Source organism: Lissotriton vulgaris, chromosome 9 (genome assembly GCF_964263255.1).
Source record: "Lissotriton vulgaris chromosome 9, aLisVul1.2, whole genome shotgun sequence".
NCBI lineage: Eukaryota > Metazoa > Chordata > Amphibia > Caudata > Salamandridae > Lissotriton > Lissotriton vulgaris.
The window spans coordinates 721,963,686-721,979,813 of NC_141697.1; positions in this window are offsets into that span (position 1 = coordinate 721,963,686).

Genomic DNA, 16,128 nt, shown 5'->3' on the forward strand with positions numbered 1-16,128 from the left:
TGCCATATACTCAGGGCCTGTAAAATAAATGATACTAGTCTGTCTTCAGCACTGCGTGTGCCACCCACAGTTGTAGCTTTTCAAACGTGTCTCTGGTCTGCCATCACAAGGCCTGCCTGAGCAGTTTACTGCAAACTTCAGCTTGGCATGTAAAACGACTTGCCAAGCCTTTAATTCCCCTTTTATTACAAATAGGACACCCCTAAGGTACACCATAGGTAGGGGAAACAGCGTTTACAACACTGCTGTTACATCGCGTTCCTTTTAAATCGCGGTTATTACATGACCGCTTTGTGAGAACGTGATGCCTTTATATCGCAAGTCATTAGATCGACTTGCTGTAGGGGGCGCTCTAATCTAAGGAATAGTATAATTTACTATTCCAACACCTTCCCTACTGTTGTTCAGGCTGGACTTGGAATAGTAAATTATACTATTCCTAAATCCAGCACGCCCCCTACAGCAAGTCGATCTTATGACTTGTGATGTAAAGGTATCTCGTTTTAACAACTCGGTGTTGTAACAACCGCATTGTGATAGAACGCAATGTAATAGCATGCAATGTAACATGTTATATGCCATAGGTATCCATACGGGCAGGGAGCTGTTTAAGTAAAAGGTAGGACATTTGTATTTATGTGTGGTATGTCCTGGTAGTGACAAACAGCCTATTTCGTTTTTCACTGGTGTAAGGCCTACTCCTCTCATAGGCTAGCATTGGGAATTCCCTTATGTGCTTTAAATGGTCATTTCTGATCAGAGTGAGTGGCATTTACATGTTTGGTATGTTTAGAATAGTGGCACAGTCAACCGTCCTTGCACTGTCCCTGGTGTAGTGAGTTAAAGGAAACCATGGGGCATTTTCTCTTTGCCTGCCCTGCATACTGTGCACCACGTCGGAAATGGCTTAAACCCATCTGTAGAAGGGTTAATACACGCGTGTGGGAAGAAGCGCTGCTTATTCTGAGATATAATACAGCCGAGTGGATTTCTATAGGTATGGCGAAATGCCTTGGATGGGCGTGGACCATCAGAGTTAGGCACCTTTTAGGAAGATAACTGAGATCTGTATGTTAACTATATAAGTGAGATCACACGCTGTGTAGTCACTCCTTGAAGTAATCTATGAATTGTGAATTTTTAAATCTCTTTTTTTAATGACTGTTATAAACGTCTTGTGATGCTATTTAATCAAATTTTTAAAGTGTATTGATGGTTATTTAGAACCGTTTTCTTAAGATTTGTATTAACTTTGTTGTATATGTGTATGTATTTTATGTGTTGTCTGTTATGAAGAAACCTTCGAAATAAAGACGTTAAAAACTGAAAATGAACTGAATAGTGGTGTTAGAATCCTGCTCACTGGTGTAGTTGGTTTTACATTACAATTTTAGAAAGGCCACTTTTAGAAAGTGGGCATTTCTCTGTGACTGTTTCTGATTTGCAGCTTGAATCCAACATGTGTCTCGGCTGGGTACAGCTACACTTGGTGCATACTTTCCAGAAAGGGCTGGGTTTGACAGAGGATGCATCTGCATTCATCTGTATACTGATAGTCTTCTTGGCTGGGAGATGTAGAGGTAGTTCACACTTTACTTTTATATATGTGGGCACACAAAGGGCTGAATTATCTGGATCATCTGAAGCCAGGGCTGAGTTGAAAGGGATTGTTGTGACTTTTAAGGGTTGCTTTGAAGTCACCCCTTGATGAAAGACATTTTTGAGTATAAGTACTGGGGCTACGACCCCATATTTTTAGACACTGCTTGGGACTTGTAACCAGACGCTGGTGGCTCTTCGATCTGCACATTGCCAGAGGACTGGTGTTCTGCCAGGCGGAACCTCCATTTGGACTACCTGCTTTGTTGTGCTGGTCTGCAGCCTACTAATGTCTGGGCTGCTGGAAAGACTGGCACTCTGCAACTGAACTGTATGTGTTGGCCTGCCTGAAGCTACCTTTGCGCCAAAGTCTTCTCGGGGGGCTTGTTGTCTTGCCCCCTATTTTTTCCCAGTCTCAGGACCAGAAAAGACTCTGTATCAGCATGTTTGCCAGCGGGTTCCAAGTCCGGCAACTACAAAAACTTTCAACCAACTAGCGCTGTGGGCTACCAAATTCCTAGTGTATTGGGAGAAGCATGGAGGTGCAGGCACTTTCACCAGGACCAAGCATCACGGATGGCACAACCGACACTGCATTGCTGCATTAATGGGAGCACAGATGCTCTGTGCCCTATTTCTACATCTTATGATCATTGTATTTGCACTTCAGAGTTACCTTAAAGAGTCTGATAGAAGCACAGGTGCTTCTCAGGCTGCCTTGTGTTGTTTATGCATTTATTCTGATCTTCATTTCAATGAGCATAACTCCAAAAGTATCTAGGTGATTTATGTCATTTTGGTCTTGCCTTATTCAGGACAACGGGTACTATCTGAGTAACTGCATAGTGTGTAAAGTAATTATGATTTATGTAGTAACGGTCTGGTTTTATGTACATTATACTACATATAGTTTTATATAATATTGTGTGGAGTCTCTTTCGTGGTGCATTCAATGTGTTTCTGTGTGAGTGTATTGCACAAACGCTTTACACATTGCCTCTGATGCCCCCAGCTGCTCCTACCTGGGGGGTCCCTAGCACCACCGGGTCCCACCTCTGGACCAGCTGTCCCTTTCCCCTTCCCTGGTTGCTGCTTATCTGTGACCAAGACCCACCTGCCCCCATGACCTCATCCTTAGGTTCCTGCACCCTCACTGCATCTACGTCCCATGTGGAAGACCCATTCCCCACCGGGTGCTGCCTGCTCCTTCCTCTCCCTGGCCTCACACATCATGCCCATTTCTCTTCTGTCTCTTTAATTATGTGTTTCATTTATTCTTTCTGTATCAATATTATGCATTCGTGTATTTAAATTGTTTATATGACTTTTTCAAAACTTTCAATAAAGCTTATTTTGAACTTAATTATGCGGCATTTCTCTTTTATGTTGGCCTCCAGGTCTAAACCCTCCCACCTGGGTAAAACGGGGGAAAAATCCTCCCCCCAACCACCCCACTAAATGGATCCCTTCCACCTTTCTCCCTGCCCTAGGGCTCTGCAGTGGGTAGAACTACCTGGGCCCCGGCCCATTTGGATTTCTTTACAACTGGGCCCAGCCCACTACTTGCATTATTTACTTTGCTCCCAGGGAGAGGCCTCCACATGAGATCTATTGGGACGTCCTCTTCCTGGAGCTCATTCCCTGCTACCGCTCTGCGGGCGCCAGCGCACCACTGCGCCAGTTCATGAGAGGGCAGCCCCATCCCCCTGCTCACCATCTCACTGCATTCTTCCTCTTCTTGGAGCCGCGTAGGAAGGCTCTGTCTCCGGCCTCCTCGCTTGGCAGTTTGCGGCTTATGCTGCCCCCGCCCCCTGGCCGATGTCGATTTTTTGGGCGTGTGGCAGCTCTTCCTTACATGCCATCACTGCCAATGCAACACCCACGGATGCGGATTGCAGGCGTCAGACCATGTCGACCCATGCCTGGTCCAACACTCCGGGCTGCAAGAGGTCATTCTGGCCCGCTAGCCTCAGCACCCACAGCACGGCTCGCACCGCGTCGTGTCAGGCGTCGCCATAGCCTGCAGTTGGGCACTCCTAATGTTATTGAAAAGCTGCCCCACAAGTATACTAGACCCTCAAACCTACTACCACTAACTTAAACTTCTGTACCTGGTGGTTCTAGGTTTCAGGAAGAGGCTGGATCCTCTCCTCCTGACACTTTTATAGCCCACCCTACTCCCGCCCCTTAATCAACCCCTTGACCCCCTCCCCACCTTTTCCTTCCGACCTGCAAGAAGTTTCCCGGGGTAAGACTGGTCTGCGACCTTCACTTGCCCTGGGGGTGCGACACTGTAATTAGGTACTCGCCTCTAGGAGTGTTTAAAGTCAAATGACTGACAACTTTGCATAATTCGTTTTTCAAATTTTGTAATCTGTGTGAAATATGAACCATGCGAAGTTGAAAACGGGAATTTTTAGTTACCATTCTCTGTAACTGGAAATCTTTTCACATATTGTCAAAGCCATTCCGGACAGAGGGTGGACTTCCACTGATTCCAATTTCAAGGACCACATTCCAGGCACATCCCCTGCCCAAAAGTTCGAGAACCCCAGTGCAAGGAACCCAGTGAGGACTAGAGAGCCCCCTCAGTCACTAACACTTTCCCACAGCCAAGTTCCATGCTTCATCCTGCCGTACACTGTTATCCTGAAACTGGATATCATCACTGTTGGAGTTGCAGAGCGGGTAAAGCTCCACTTTGGACAGAGTCCAATATTGCACAACTTCACTGGTAAAGTTTAAAGTTCATTGCACCTGCTTGGTTCAGTACTAACACATTCATCCTGTACAGCTTCAATGGGGCTTTAAAAAGAAGCCCTTCAGCAAAGTTTGTACACTCACTCTCTGAACTATTCCGTTTATTGTGCATTCACTTAGATTGCGACCTGCCAGCCTGCCACCTAGTCGTGGCTTGGGCCTCCCCTATCAGAGGTCAGCCTGCGAGTTCTAGAGATCCCAGTCTGGCGGCCATCTTGTTCCTTCAGAGGAGCCCCTGATAAATACAGTAGTTCCACTGAAGTCAAAGATCCTTTTCTGAGGGCACCAAATAAGATGCCACTATCCCTCAACCTGTTTTTTTTTTCTCTGTAAGACCAAATTCAAAATAACAATGGCCAGATGTACAGGGACCTTTCTTTATGTAGAAAGGAGGCACTTTTACGATTTCTCTACCCAGGGCACAGTGTTTCCAGCAGAGGCTCCGACGTCAGAAACCCTACCACCCCTCACATCTAAATATCAGTAGATACATGCAATGTTGTTGTACACCAGTCGGACGCCTCTAGAGTTTGCAATAATTTCCTCGTAGCATTGCACAATGTCACTGCTGCCTCCTGATCTTTTCCATTTTTAGCTCGAGCATTCAAGACCTCTTGTATATACTTTATTATATACTTATATGTGTAAGTACTTTGTGGGCTCTAGAGATCAGCCCTAGGACTTGTCTGCTTCTGCTTAGGGACTTTTTTTCTGTTCAACTGCCTCTATTTCACTGTCTTACTAGAAAACAATGAGTAGAGGTCAGTAAAATACAATCAATGCTTTTTGCTTGTTCAACTGCCTCTATTTAAATGGCTTGAAAGAAAACTACCAGTAGAGGTCAGTAAAATACCAGAATTGCTTTCTACTGAGGGACTTTCTTCTTTTTTAATTTTTCTGGTAACTGCCTTTATTTAACTTTCTTGAAGGAAAACAACCAGCGGAGGTCAGTAAAATACCGAATCACTTTAGCATTCTCTAGATTCCTGTCCATGGAAATTGTCTTCCACGAGACCCCTTAGACCATGGGTACTCTCAAACTTTGTCTCGGGCCACATTTACAGTGTGGTTTGTGTCCGAGGGTCGCACCAGTGGGGGCGGGGTCAGTAGGGGAAGGGGCGGGGCTAGAGTAACAAAAAAACTGTGACCATGAGGTTGAACACAGGTCCCTGCAGCGGACGTCTCCGTCCACTGAGCCACCAGACCCGCATAGACACATCTCTCTCTCTCTCTCTCTCTCTCTCTCTCTCTCTCTCTCACTCTCTCTCTCTTTGTCGCCCTCTATCTATCTATCTATCTATCTATCTATCTATCTATCTATCTATCTATCTATCTATCGATCTCTCTATCTCCCTCTCTGTCTCCCTCCCTCTATCTCTCTCTGTCTCCCTCCCCCTATCTCTCTCTGTCTCCCTCCCTCCCTCTCTCTCCCTGTCTCCCTCTGTCTCACTCACTCTGACTGCCTCACACTATAACTATGTATCTGAGAGCAATACTTAGACTGAGAAGGTCCATTATAATTGACTAGCCGTAGTTTGTATTGATGTATTAATTTTTAACCTTTTTTTAACTTGAATGCACTCTCTGAAATATTTAAGTGTTCCCAAGAATTTTTAAACTGAATTGTATCATTAGTCTTTTAATTAAGAGCGTAATTGATATGAATTTTAAACTGTGATTGTATTGCATATGCTTTTATGAATTGTTTTTACACTTCGAATAAAGCTTTTTGAACTTGAACTTGACTGCCTCACTCCCTCTCTCTCCCTCTCTCCCCCTCACTCCCCCTCACTCTCCCTCACTCTCCCTCACTCTGACAGTTTCACCCCCCCTCTCCTTCCCTCGCTCTCCCTCTCCTCCCTCTCCTTCTCCTTCCCTCTCCTTCCCTCCCTCACCCTCCCTCTCTTTCCCTCCCCCCTCTCCCTCACTCCCCTTCTCTCTCCCTCACTCCCCTTCCCTCTCCCTTACTCCCCTTCCCTCACCCTCCCTCCCCTTCCCTCACCTTCACTCCCCTTCCTTCATCCTAACCCCTTTCGACCGCTCCCCTATCCCCCTCTCCTTCACTCACTCCCCTTCCCCCGCTCCCTCACTCACTCCCCTTCCCTCTTGCCCTTCCTCACTCCACTTCCTTCCCTCCCTCCCTCCTCCCTCCCCTTCCCTCTCTCCCTCCCTCACTCCACTTCCCTCACTCCCCTTCCCTCACTCCCCTTCCCTCACCTCACTCCTCTTCGCCCGCTCCATATTCCCCCTCTCTGTCCCTCTCTCCCTCGCTCCCTCCCCCACTCCCCTTCCCTCACTACCCTTCCCTTCCCTCACCCTCACTCTCATTCCCCCGCTCCCCCTCCCACCTCACTCCCCTTCCCTTTCTCCCTCCCCCACTCCCCTTACCTCCTTCCCCTTTCCTCACTCCCCTTCCCTCACTCCCCTTCCCTCACTCACTCCCTCCCTCCCTCCCTCCCCTTCCCGTACTCCCCTTCCCTCACTCCCTTTCCCTCACTCTCCTTTCCTCACTCCCTCCCTCACTCCCCTTCCTTCACTCCCCTTCCCTCACTCCCTCACTCCCACCTCACTCCCTCACTTCCGCCTCACTCCCTCACTCCCCTTCCCTCTCCCTCCCTCACCCTCCCTCTCACCCCCATTCCCTCATCCTCACTCCCCTTCCCGCATCCTCACTCTCCTTCCCCCACTCCCCTTGGAGTCGCGTTCCGGTTGCAGACACTCTTTAAAAGTGCTTTTATAAAACACGGGTACTGCAAGGTCCGCGGGTTGCCAGGGAAGACTTTCCGGGCCGCAGCGGCCCGCGGGACGTACTATGAGTACCCGTGCCCTAGACAATATTATTTTTTTCAAATCTTGTATTTTCAGTGATATGACCACCGAAGGCCCTGGTTTTATATTAAAAACAGAGCTTTGGACTATACCATTTCCCGCTGAAAGGTAATATTTCTCTCCATATGTTCCCATACCTGGCGTGTCACCCAGTTTGGTGCTTACTTTCCCTCCATGTTAAAGAACAGTAGATGTTTCAGCACACAGGTTAATGTGCTGCATAGCTAAATACATATAAGGTCCCAAAGGCGAGATCGATTGCATTGCAAATGCTTGCTGTATATTTCCACTGGCTCTGAACCCTGCTTCGAGAAGCAAGGGAGCGTTTTACATAGAATATATGTACTGTAGCAGCAGCAGCATCTGAAACATTAATGTTACGTACACATAAACACTGAGGGTGGGGATCCAGTTCAGCCAGTTTACGGGCACGTGGACTTCACGGTGAGGAGGAGAAACGTGTAACTGGGCGCGGACTGGATAACCTACTGTAATATTCGTTATGCATATTTTATATTACTCATATTTAGAAGGCAAATATGTGTCACAGGGAGATGAAGAGATTTCCCATGCATCACGCGATTTTTTGGTCAAAGTAGCAAAACTGTGATTAAAAACCCGAAAGGCCCCTGGATCTTTGATCTAGGGGCGTCTGCCTGTACACGAAGACACACCTCCCTATGAAACAAAAGCATCAAACAGAAGAATAGGTTTAATCCATGTACCTGTAACTTTACCAACCAGGTTTATTTAAAAACAAATATAACTTTCTACATAGCTTTGCAAACTTGTTTTTGACTAAACAATGACAAATTCTTAAAGAATAAAAAAGTCCGAGTCTCTTTTTCTTAAAGGAACACGCGTGACTTTTATAGCTGGCACACTACAAAGGACAACCATAGCTAATCATGAAAACTGAAATGCGTTATCTGAGACATCTAGAGGACATTTGGAGAAAACTGCCAAAAAATAAAGGGAACGGGATTTAATATGCACATTTGACAGTGAATTTATTAAGCCATGTATTACGTCAATCGGTGCCTCAGCTTGTGTTCAACAGCAGGCTTTTTATTTTTTATTTTTAAGAGAAGGGGCAAGGGTTAAAAACTTGACTCGTTTGCCGAGAACAGAAGTTCAATAATTAATGGGCACGGCCAATCACAATCCCTTTCGCAATACTAACTACCGCAATCCCTATTCCCCGTGTTTCTGGTGGTTTAGAAAATGAGACTTTCTTAGAGAACTCAAGAGACTCTAAGGGGCAGATTTATGAAGGGCTTGCGCCACGTTTACGCTGCCGTTTGCGTGACGCAACGGCGCGGAAACGTGGTGCATCCCTGCGCCCTATTTACAACGTGACGCATCTAGGAGATGCGTCACGTTGTACAGCACTGCGCCATGAGGAGGCGTTCCTGCGCAGGGGGGGCGTTCCTGCGCAGGAACGCCTCTTGAAAGTGGCTGAGTGAAATCTATGAGATTTCAGTCAGTCACTTTCAGGGCAATGCTGCGTCAAAACCCTGCGCCTGCTCGAAGCAGGCGTAAGGCTTGAGGCAGCATTGACAGAATAGGCCCCCCCAGAGCATTGCTGGAGCTGCGTCGCGCTTGCGACGCAACTCCAGCAATGCGCCACATTTCCGGCACAGATGCGTCACGCATCTGTGCCGTTTTTGCCCCATGGTGCGCCGCATCATAAATGCGGCGCACCATGGGTGGCGTAGCTGTGGCGCACTGTGGCGCATGTTAACTGGCGCATCCCTCGGGATGCGCCAGTTAACATAAATCTGCCCCTATGTGCAACTCTCTATTTTTGTTGGCCAAAGGTTATGGTGACAAGAAGAACCACCCACTAACATGACTTCCATCTGTGACACATTCACTTTTAATCAATTTGAGTCCATTTATGCCAAGATGTCTCTCACTCAGTTGCAACATTTTTCACCAAGGAAGGACATTCCCTCATCATCCTCAGAATCAGATATGTTTCATCAACATAAATGTAGACGGGACCCCATGAGATTGAATACAGGTCTTTAGAAGTTCTGTGTAGTTGTTAAACAAAGCTAGTGTGACCCCCCATATTGTATGCTGAGAGGGGATCAACAGAAGGGAAGAATATACATTGCAAGGCCCAGATTTATGAACAATTGGAACTACGCAACTCAACAAGACAACTTGCTGTACTTCGTCAAAGGAGAGAGCTCTCATATTTACTAAGATATGGCCATTCCTTCTCTCTCTCTCTCTCTCTCTCTCTCTCTCTCTCTCTCTCTCTCTCTCTCTCTGTGTTCTGGCGCATTTGTGGCTGCCAAGCCCCAATGCAGGCAGATGCCTGGGTTAAAGAAAGGATTATTTTTTTAAAGGAAGGGGCCCCTTCCTGCACAAAAACAAACCTCTTAGACATTACCTCCACATCCCTCCCTCTCCTTCCTGAAGAACACATGAGGCTTCCTTGCCTCCAATTAGACACCAATAAACTTGCTCTACTCACAATAAAAAACCCTCCCTCCACCATCTCCTCATGTTCTTTTTTGTGTTCTTTCTTGTTTGTGTCCTCCCTCTCGGCGGTGCCAAAGGGACCAACATTGTTGCTGTATTTCTGAGCCAAATTGCAAACAAAACAGGTGATGGACCGAATGTGGATCAATGTCACACATTCATCCCAGTCCAAAGATCTGGGCCCAAATCCATCGTTTTTTTGCACTCCACACCACCCTGGGTTAGACAATGGCGATATGCAAATCAGCTCTGACCCTGTGCCCCATGGGAACAGTCCAGTCCGAACTACAAAAGCCATGTCCTTCCCAGAACGGAATCAAGCATCCGAGGACCGGACCGGTTTCGAGGTAACACCTCTCATCAGCCCGGCTAGCTTGACTCCAGTGGTGTGGAGTGCCTGGGACCCACGTCTGAGCATCCCCAGCGCACTTAGGGCGAAATTGCAAATAAAACAGGTGATGGGCCGAATGTGGATCAATGTCACACATTCATCCCAGTCCAAAGATCTGGGCCCAAATCCATCGTTTCTGAGCCCAGCAGGGAGCGCAGCTCCTGGGCAGACTTTTATCGGGCGAGTTGCACTTCCTGGTACTGGTGTGTGGAATTGGAAGGAGAGCCAGCTGTGAGGGTCGTTACAGAGCCACAACGTACACAGCCGGCTTGGATTTTTATTCCGGGTTGGATGTTTGCGGAGGTAGTGGTCGGCTAAGGGAGAAGCAGTAGCTATTCGGAATACCTTTGGATTGCAAGTGCTGGTTATATGGGGAATACTTATGCCATTTTGGGGCATTTCCTCCTTTTTTCTTATTGGCTGTTTGTGGAATTGCAAACACTATGCTAATTGGTGGGTTTGATACCCTGGTTACAATTATTACAGGGATGTTCATGAAGCCCTCTATCCAGTTGACAGAATGAAGTGCAAGAGATCTGTCAAGCCCAAGCATGTGTTATCAACTACCTCATCGTCTTCTGATAAGAAAGGCTATATACTTTAAAAAAAGACCTAATACGAGCAAGAGCTCTGCTGCTGAGGTTCCACCTCTCATGTCTAGGGATGAGATTCGGGACATGATTGAAGCTGTCGTCCCTAAGGCAATATAATCTCTTTCTTCTCAGGGTACGAAACCTGTCAAGTCTATGGCAGCGGAAACTGATAAGGATTCTTCAGTCTCAGATCTGGATGCTCCCTCTATGTCATCAGGCAAAATATGTTAAAAGTGTGGAGATATTGGACATTCTGTCTCACATTCCAGAGAATCTGGGGTTTCTTTTGTTCCAGTCGGAAGGAGATGTTGGTACTCTTTTTCCTCAATATGTTGAGCCATTCAGGTTGACAATGCCCTTTCATGGCCCAATCAAGGACAGCACTATGGGTGAATAGAAGGAGGTTGACAAGGTCCAAGTTCCCCACTACTTGTAGAAATTGTATTTGTTGGAGGGAGAGGATGTTGTCCCACATTCGGTGAAGCTGGAGACAATTTTGGCCACATTTAATGGCAAAACTGCAATCAATCTAGAGGATTGCAGTCCCACGGACGCTACAAATAAGAGAGTGCATTTAAGCCTCAGCAGGGCTTTTTCAGCTGAGCATCTAGCCCTCTAAGCAAGTATTTATTCTGCTTATTCTGCTCAATCTTTGGTTCAGGTCTTTAACAAGCTTGCAGTGGCTATCCAAAAGGCTCTGGAGTGCTCTGAACTATTGGCTGCCATGAAGCAGCAATCCAGACTTCTGGCAGACTTCTTTTCTAACATCATTCGATCTTCTGTTTTGTCAACTGGGGCTTTGATTGCAGCTTGAAGAAACCTCTGGATGAAACAATGGAAGGTGGGTCTGGGGAGAAGTCTTCCCTTCTTAAGATTCCATTTGATGGGCAGCCTCTTTTTGGTGCCCAACTCAACGTAATGAAATCAAGGGAAAAAAGCATTTCGGAGAACATGGCGGCTGCACACTGAGTAGCCGCTGCGACTAAGATTTCCATCGGTTCCCCCATCAGCATAGCTTTTTGGAGTGCCATGGTCGGTAATGTAACCTACCTTCCACCAATATCCCCGTATCTGTTTTTGAGCTTGATTTCTCTTCTTCTTTCCCGCAAGAGCATCAGCTGAGGCGGGACGGCATGAAAGGCAGTAAGGCTGGGGCCGCAGTAAGATCGAGAGACCGCAGGCGGTGCGAAGGCTGTGTAGCCAGGGTCGGATTGGGATCACAATTTGGCCCGGGCACTGACGAAAAAAGTGGCCCACGTTCAAGGGGCGTAGCATACATTTAAGGGGCGTGGCCTACCGTTACGGGGCGTGGCCCACATTCAAGGGGCGTGCCCTTTCATGAAACACTATTTGGTTACTCTTTGAGGTCTAATTCGTAGAGAAATATTTAGTAAATTAAGCCTTTTAAAGCTTACAGAGCAAGTAACATTGGTAAAGACTAGGAGCACTGCAGGTCTGATAACTGAATACTTACATGCAGTCTTAACGCCCTGCACAAGGTCGTTAGATACTCTTTCCCAAGCAGCTAATCATCACATAAATCTGAAATCTAGTACAAAGTCAAGGAGAAAGGGTAAGACTGGAATCTCTGGGAACAGAACATGTAATAACAAAAGTAAGAATTCACAAATGAGGAAAAGGCAGTCTGGGGCGTAAAGAATGCTGAAAAAATGTATCTGTACAATCTAGTCATACATTTATTTCACAGCCAGCAAGTGATGTCTATATACAAAAAACACAGTTTTATTCACATCTGATGCTGCCTTCAAGTCTGGGCCATGAGGAGACTAAGGATTACTCAATTAACCATGAAAATGATATACAATCTGCAAAAAGGAATTCTAACCTGAACATGCTAGAAAAGTTAATTCTTCTGCACAGAGAAAGAAGTGCCAAGTTTGCAAATTTTGCTTAGGCCCCGAACAAGGCCTAGCATAGAATGAGGCTAAACAGCTCTCTTTTGAGAAATCACATTACACAAAGTCTTAGACATGTCCTGAAATCAACACACAAACATGTTGCCACATTCTGGCCTAGGACCTAAAATAGAGTGCAGTCAGACCTACACACTACAAACAAAAACTAACCAAAACTTACTAATTAATATTTTTGGCATATAGAGAAATATGCCCCTTTTCTGCATTTTGGATGAGGCCTTTAAAATAAAGTTACATTATTAACTGGCACACAAATGAATCAGTAAATTGTGCAAAGAAATGGTAAACAAAATGGTTCCTACCGGTTCCTTCTTGCTTCAGAGGAAGGGATCGGTTAGCAACACATTGCATTTCTTGGTGCTGGATGTGGCAAGTCAAGTAAACCTTTGAGGAAGACCTACTGCACTGAGTCTAGTGCAGTATTTTCTGGATTCGGTGGGATGACAATTGAGGCACACTCGATGTAGCTTTGAGTACTGCTTTACTCAGCCTACTTTGGTCAGCCCTGTGGAGAGTGGGATGCCAAGGGGATTAGATGGCCCCTCTTGAGTTAGAGCTTGGCAGTGTGGTGCATCTGGTTACAAGAGTAACCAAATAGAAAAGGCAGGGTGAACACTCTGTAGTTCTGTATGGGAGTGTCAGGACTATGGGAGTGTCAGTGACCAACTGGCATGGGTGCAAATTCAGGATGGGGAGTGTAAAAATTCAGGACAAAGGGTTAAAATTCAGAACAAACCTTCTGGACAAAAGGTACGTTTTACAGAACCATCAGAGGAGGTTGAGCATTATTATGTAAGTAAGTAAATAGACAACCATTTAAGCACTAGTCAAAATAAGTTTATATCAGGTTGAAATAATCGTGTACTTCACGGTTTTTCAGTATGCACGTAGCTTTGATCAACTGTGCAGGTCTTTTTGTGATATTTCATATGATAATAATCTATATATATGGTTACAGCACTGGGTTGTCCAGTCTGATATTTTGTTTACAATTCATGGTTCTGAGCAGGCATGTTTGGTGAGAGAAATGGTCGGGAAGATCTGCTTGGATAGTCATTGTGAGATGTAAAGTGGCAAACATAAGATGCCGCTAATCCAGATCCAAACATATTCAACCATTTGCAAACCTATCCATCATGTATTCTTCCATCCATCATTTCACTCATCCATCCCTCCATCCACCTTTTTACTCATCCACCCATTATCCACCCATTCATCCACTCTTCCACCCATCCATCCATTCACTCATTCATCCATTTACCCTTTCACCCATCCAGCCACCCTTTCACTTACTCATCCATCCACCCAGTCACTCACCCTTAGACACATTCACCCTTTCAGTCATCCACATATCTATCCTCACTTTTTCTCTCCATCCACCCTTTCACCCAATCCATCTCTTCACTCATCCATCTAGCCATTTGCCCTCTCACCCATCCAGGCATCCTTTCACTTTCTTATCCATCCACCCAGTCACTCATCCTTCCACCTATTCACCCTTTCAGCCATCCATTCTCCCTTTCTCTCTCCATCGGCCCTTTCACTTAGCCATCCCTCCTTCCTTCCATCCACCCAACTATCCATCTACTCATCCACTCATGCATCCATCCATTGACCCTATCACTCATCCATCCTTTCAATCATCCATCCATCTTTTCTCTCATCCATCCTTTCACTCCTTCACTCATCCATCCAATATTTTGCCCATGTACCCTCCCTTTCACTCACTCATCCATCCTTACGGCCACCCGTTCACACATCTGTTCATCCATTCACACTTTCGCTTATCAATTAATCAATCCCTCCATCATTTCACTCATCCATCCACCCATTCTCTCTCATCATCCATCCATTCACCCTTTCATTCATCCATTCACCCTTTCACTGATCCATCCAGCCATCCCTTCACTTACTCCCTCACCCACCTTTTCACAATAATTGGGAGCTGAGCCTTTGTACGCAGAGTTGCAGACAGAAGAGACTCATCAGGAACTCACTCCTCGCTGCAGTTCCTAAAGCAACAGGAGGCGTTCCAGATGCCCCTGTACATAGTCAATCTGAAACCTTGGAAGTCATGAGTCATGCATGATGCACAGTGCCAGGCCCTGAGGTGTCTGTGACATGGTGTTGTTTCCAGGGCATTAAGTGGGATGACAAAACTGAGGGCTCTTTCCAAAGGGGGTTTTCAATGTAATTATGGGCGTAGCTTAAAAACACCTAAGCTACAAATCTGTGCTTAGCATAGTGTGCCGCCCGACTGGTATTTTGCTGCTTCTGTCATTGCGTTCAGATATATAATACAGCAAGTAATGTTACACCTACAACAAGCCAGAACTATAGGTTTTGTCAATGGTTGTTAGTTGCATAAAATAGAAAAGCTGCAACCATGACTTTCTTGAATGTAATATTGAAAATGCATCAGTTCTAAAATGATGACACCGAGAAAGAACTATAACCCTTTTTTTAAAACTTCTTGCACAGGGGGAGGGCAGGGGGGTTAAGGTGAAGATTGTGCGCTTTCAAAACATCACCTGGCCCCCACAGCCAGACCCATTCTTCCTCGCCCACTGTGCCCTGAATGTGAGGGGCTGTGGGCGAGGTGTTAAGACTATCACTGTTTCCCCGGCGGCGTGGGCCCCAGGGGGGGCATGGTGAAAATGGCTCAAAAGGCCTGAGAAACACCTGGCCCCCAGGGAGGCCGATTCTTGTAAACAATCACCCCCTCCCCAGCCACCCTCAGCGTGATTGCTTTGCAGGGCAGGGGGTGCAGTAGAGGCCACAGCTGATAATCGCTGTATGACCGCACAGTGAAGCCCTTTCATTTCTGTCTCTGTCTCCGTGCTGTGGGCCGTTTTTTTTCCTCCCATTTCCCAGTCGACAGAGAGCAGACAGCAGAGAGCACTCTCTGTGGACTGGGAAAGGGGAGAAAAAAACGGCCCACAGAGGGCAGTGTTGATTGTAGGTTTCGTCGCCAAGATGGCCGCTAGCCACGTGGCAAGTGGCCGAGATGGCGTGTCGAGTGGCAAAGTGCAAAAGAGCCCCATGCAGATCGTGGAGATGCTGGGGGGCTGACCTTTGTGCAAATGCTGCTCGGTGGTGGGGCTTCTCAAACCCCAAAGCACAGCGTCGACGGTGCCTTGGGTGCTGCGCAGTCAGCTTCTCAGGGGTCTATCGAGATGTCCGGTCCCATGTCTCTCGGTGCCTCCACGGGTCTCTTCTTTGCAGGGACTGTGGATCGAGCTCTGAGATGTCTGGGAGTCTGGGTCTCTTCGGGCTCTGGGCTCCGGCGACGGCAGGAGGCGGCGGCAAAGCAGACGTCGAGTTGCTGGATGGTGCCTGTGTTCACAGGGTGGTACAAAAGGGGGTGGTGATGGACGGAGCATCTGAATCAATCAAACACTCACACCCAGTCAAAAGATCTGGGTTTAATCCATCACTGTTCTTTAGCCCACTCTGCCACCCCAGTTCAGACATGGCTATATGCAAATCAGTCTGACCCTGTGCCTCATGGGAACAGCCCAGC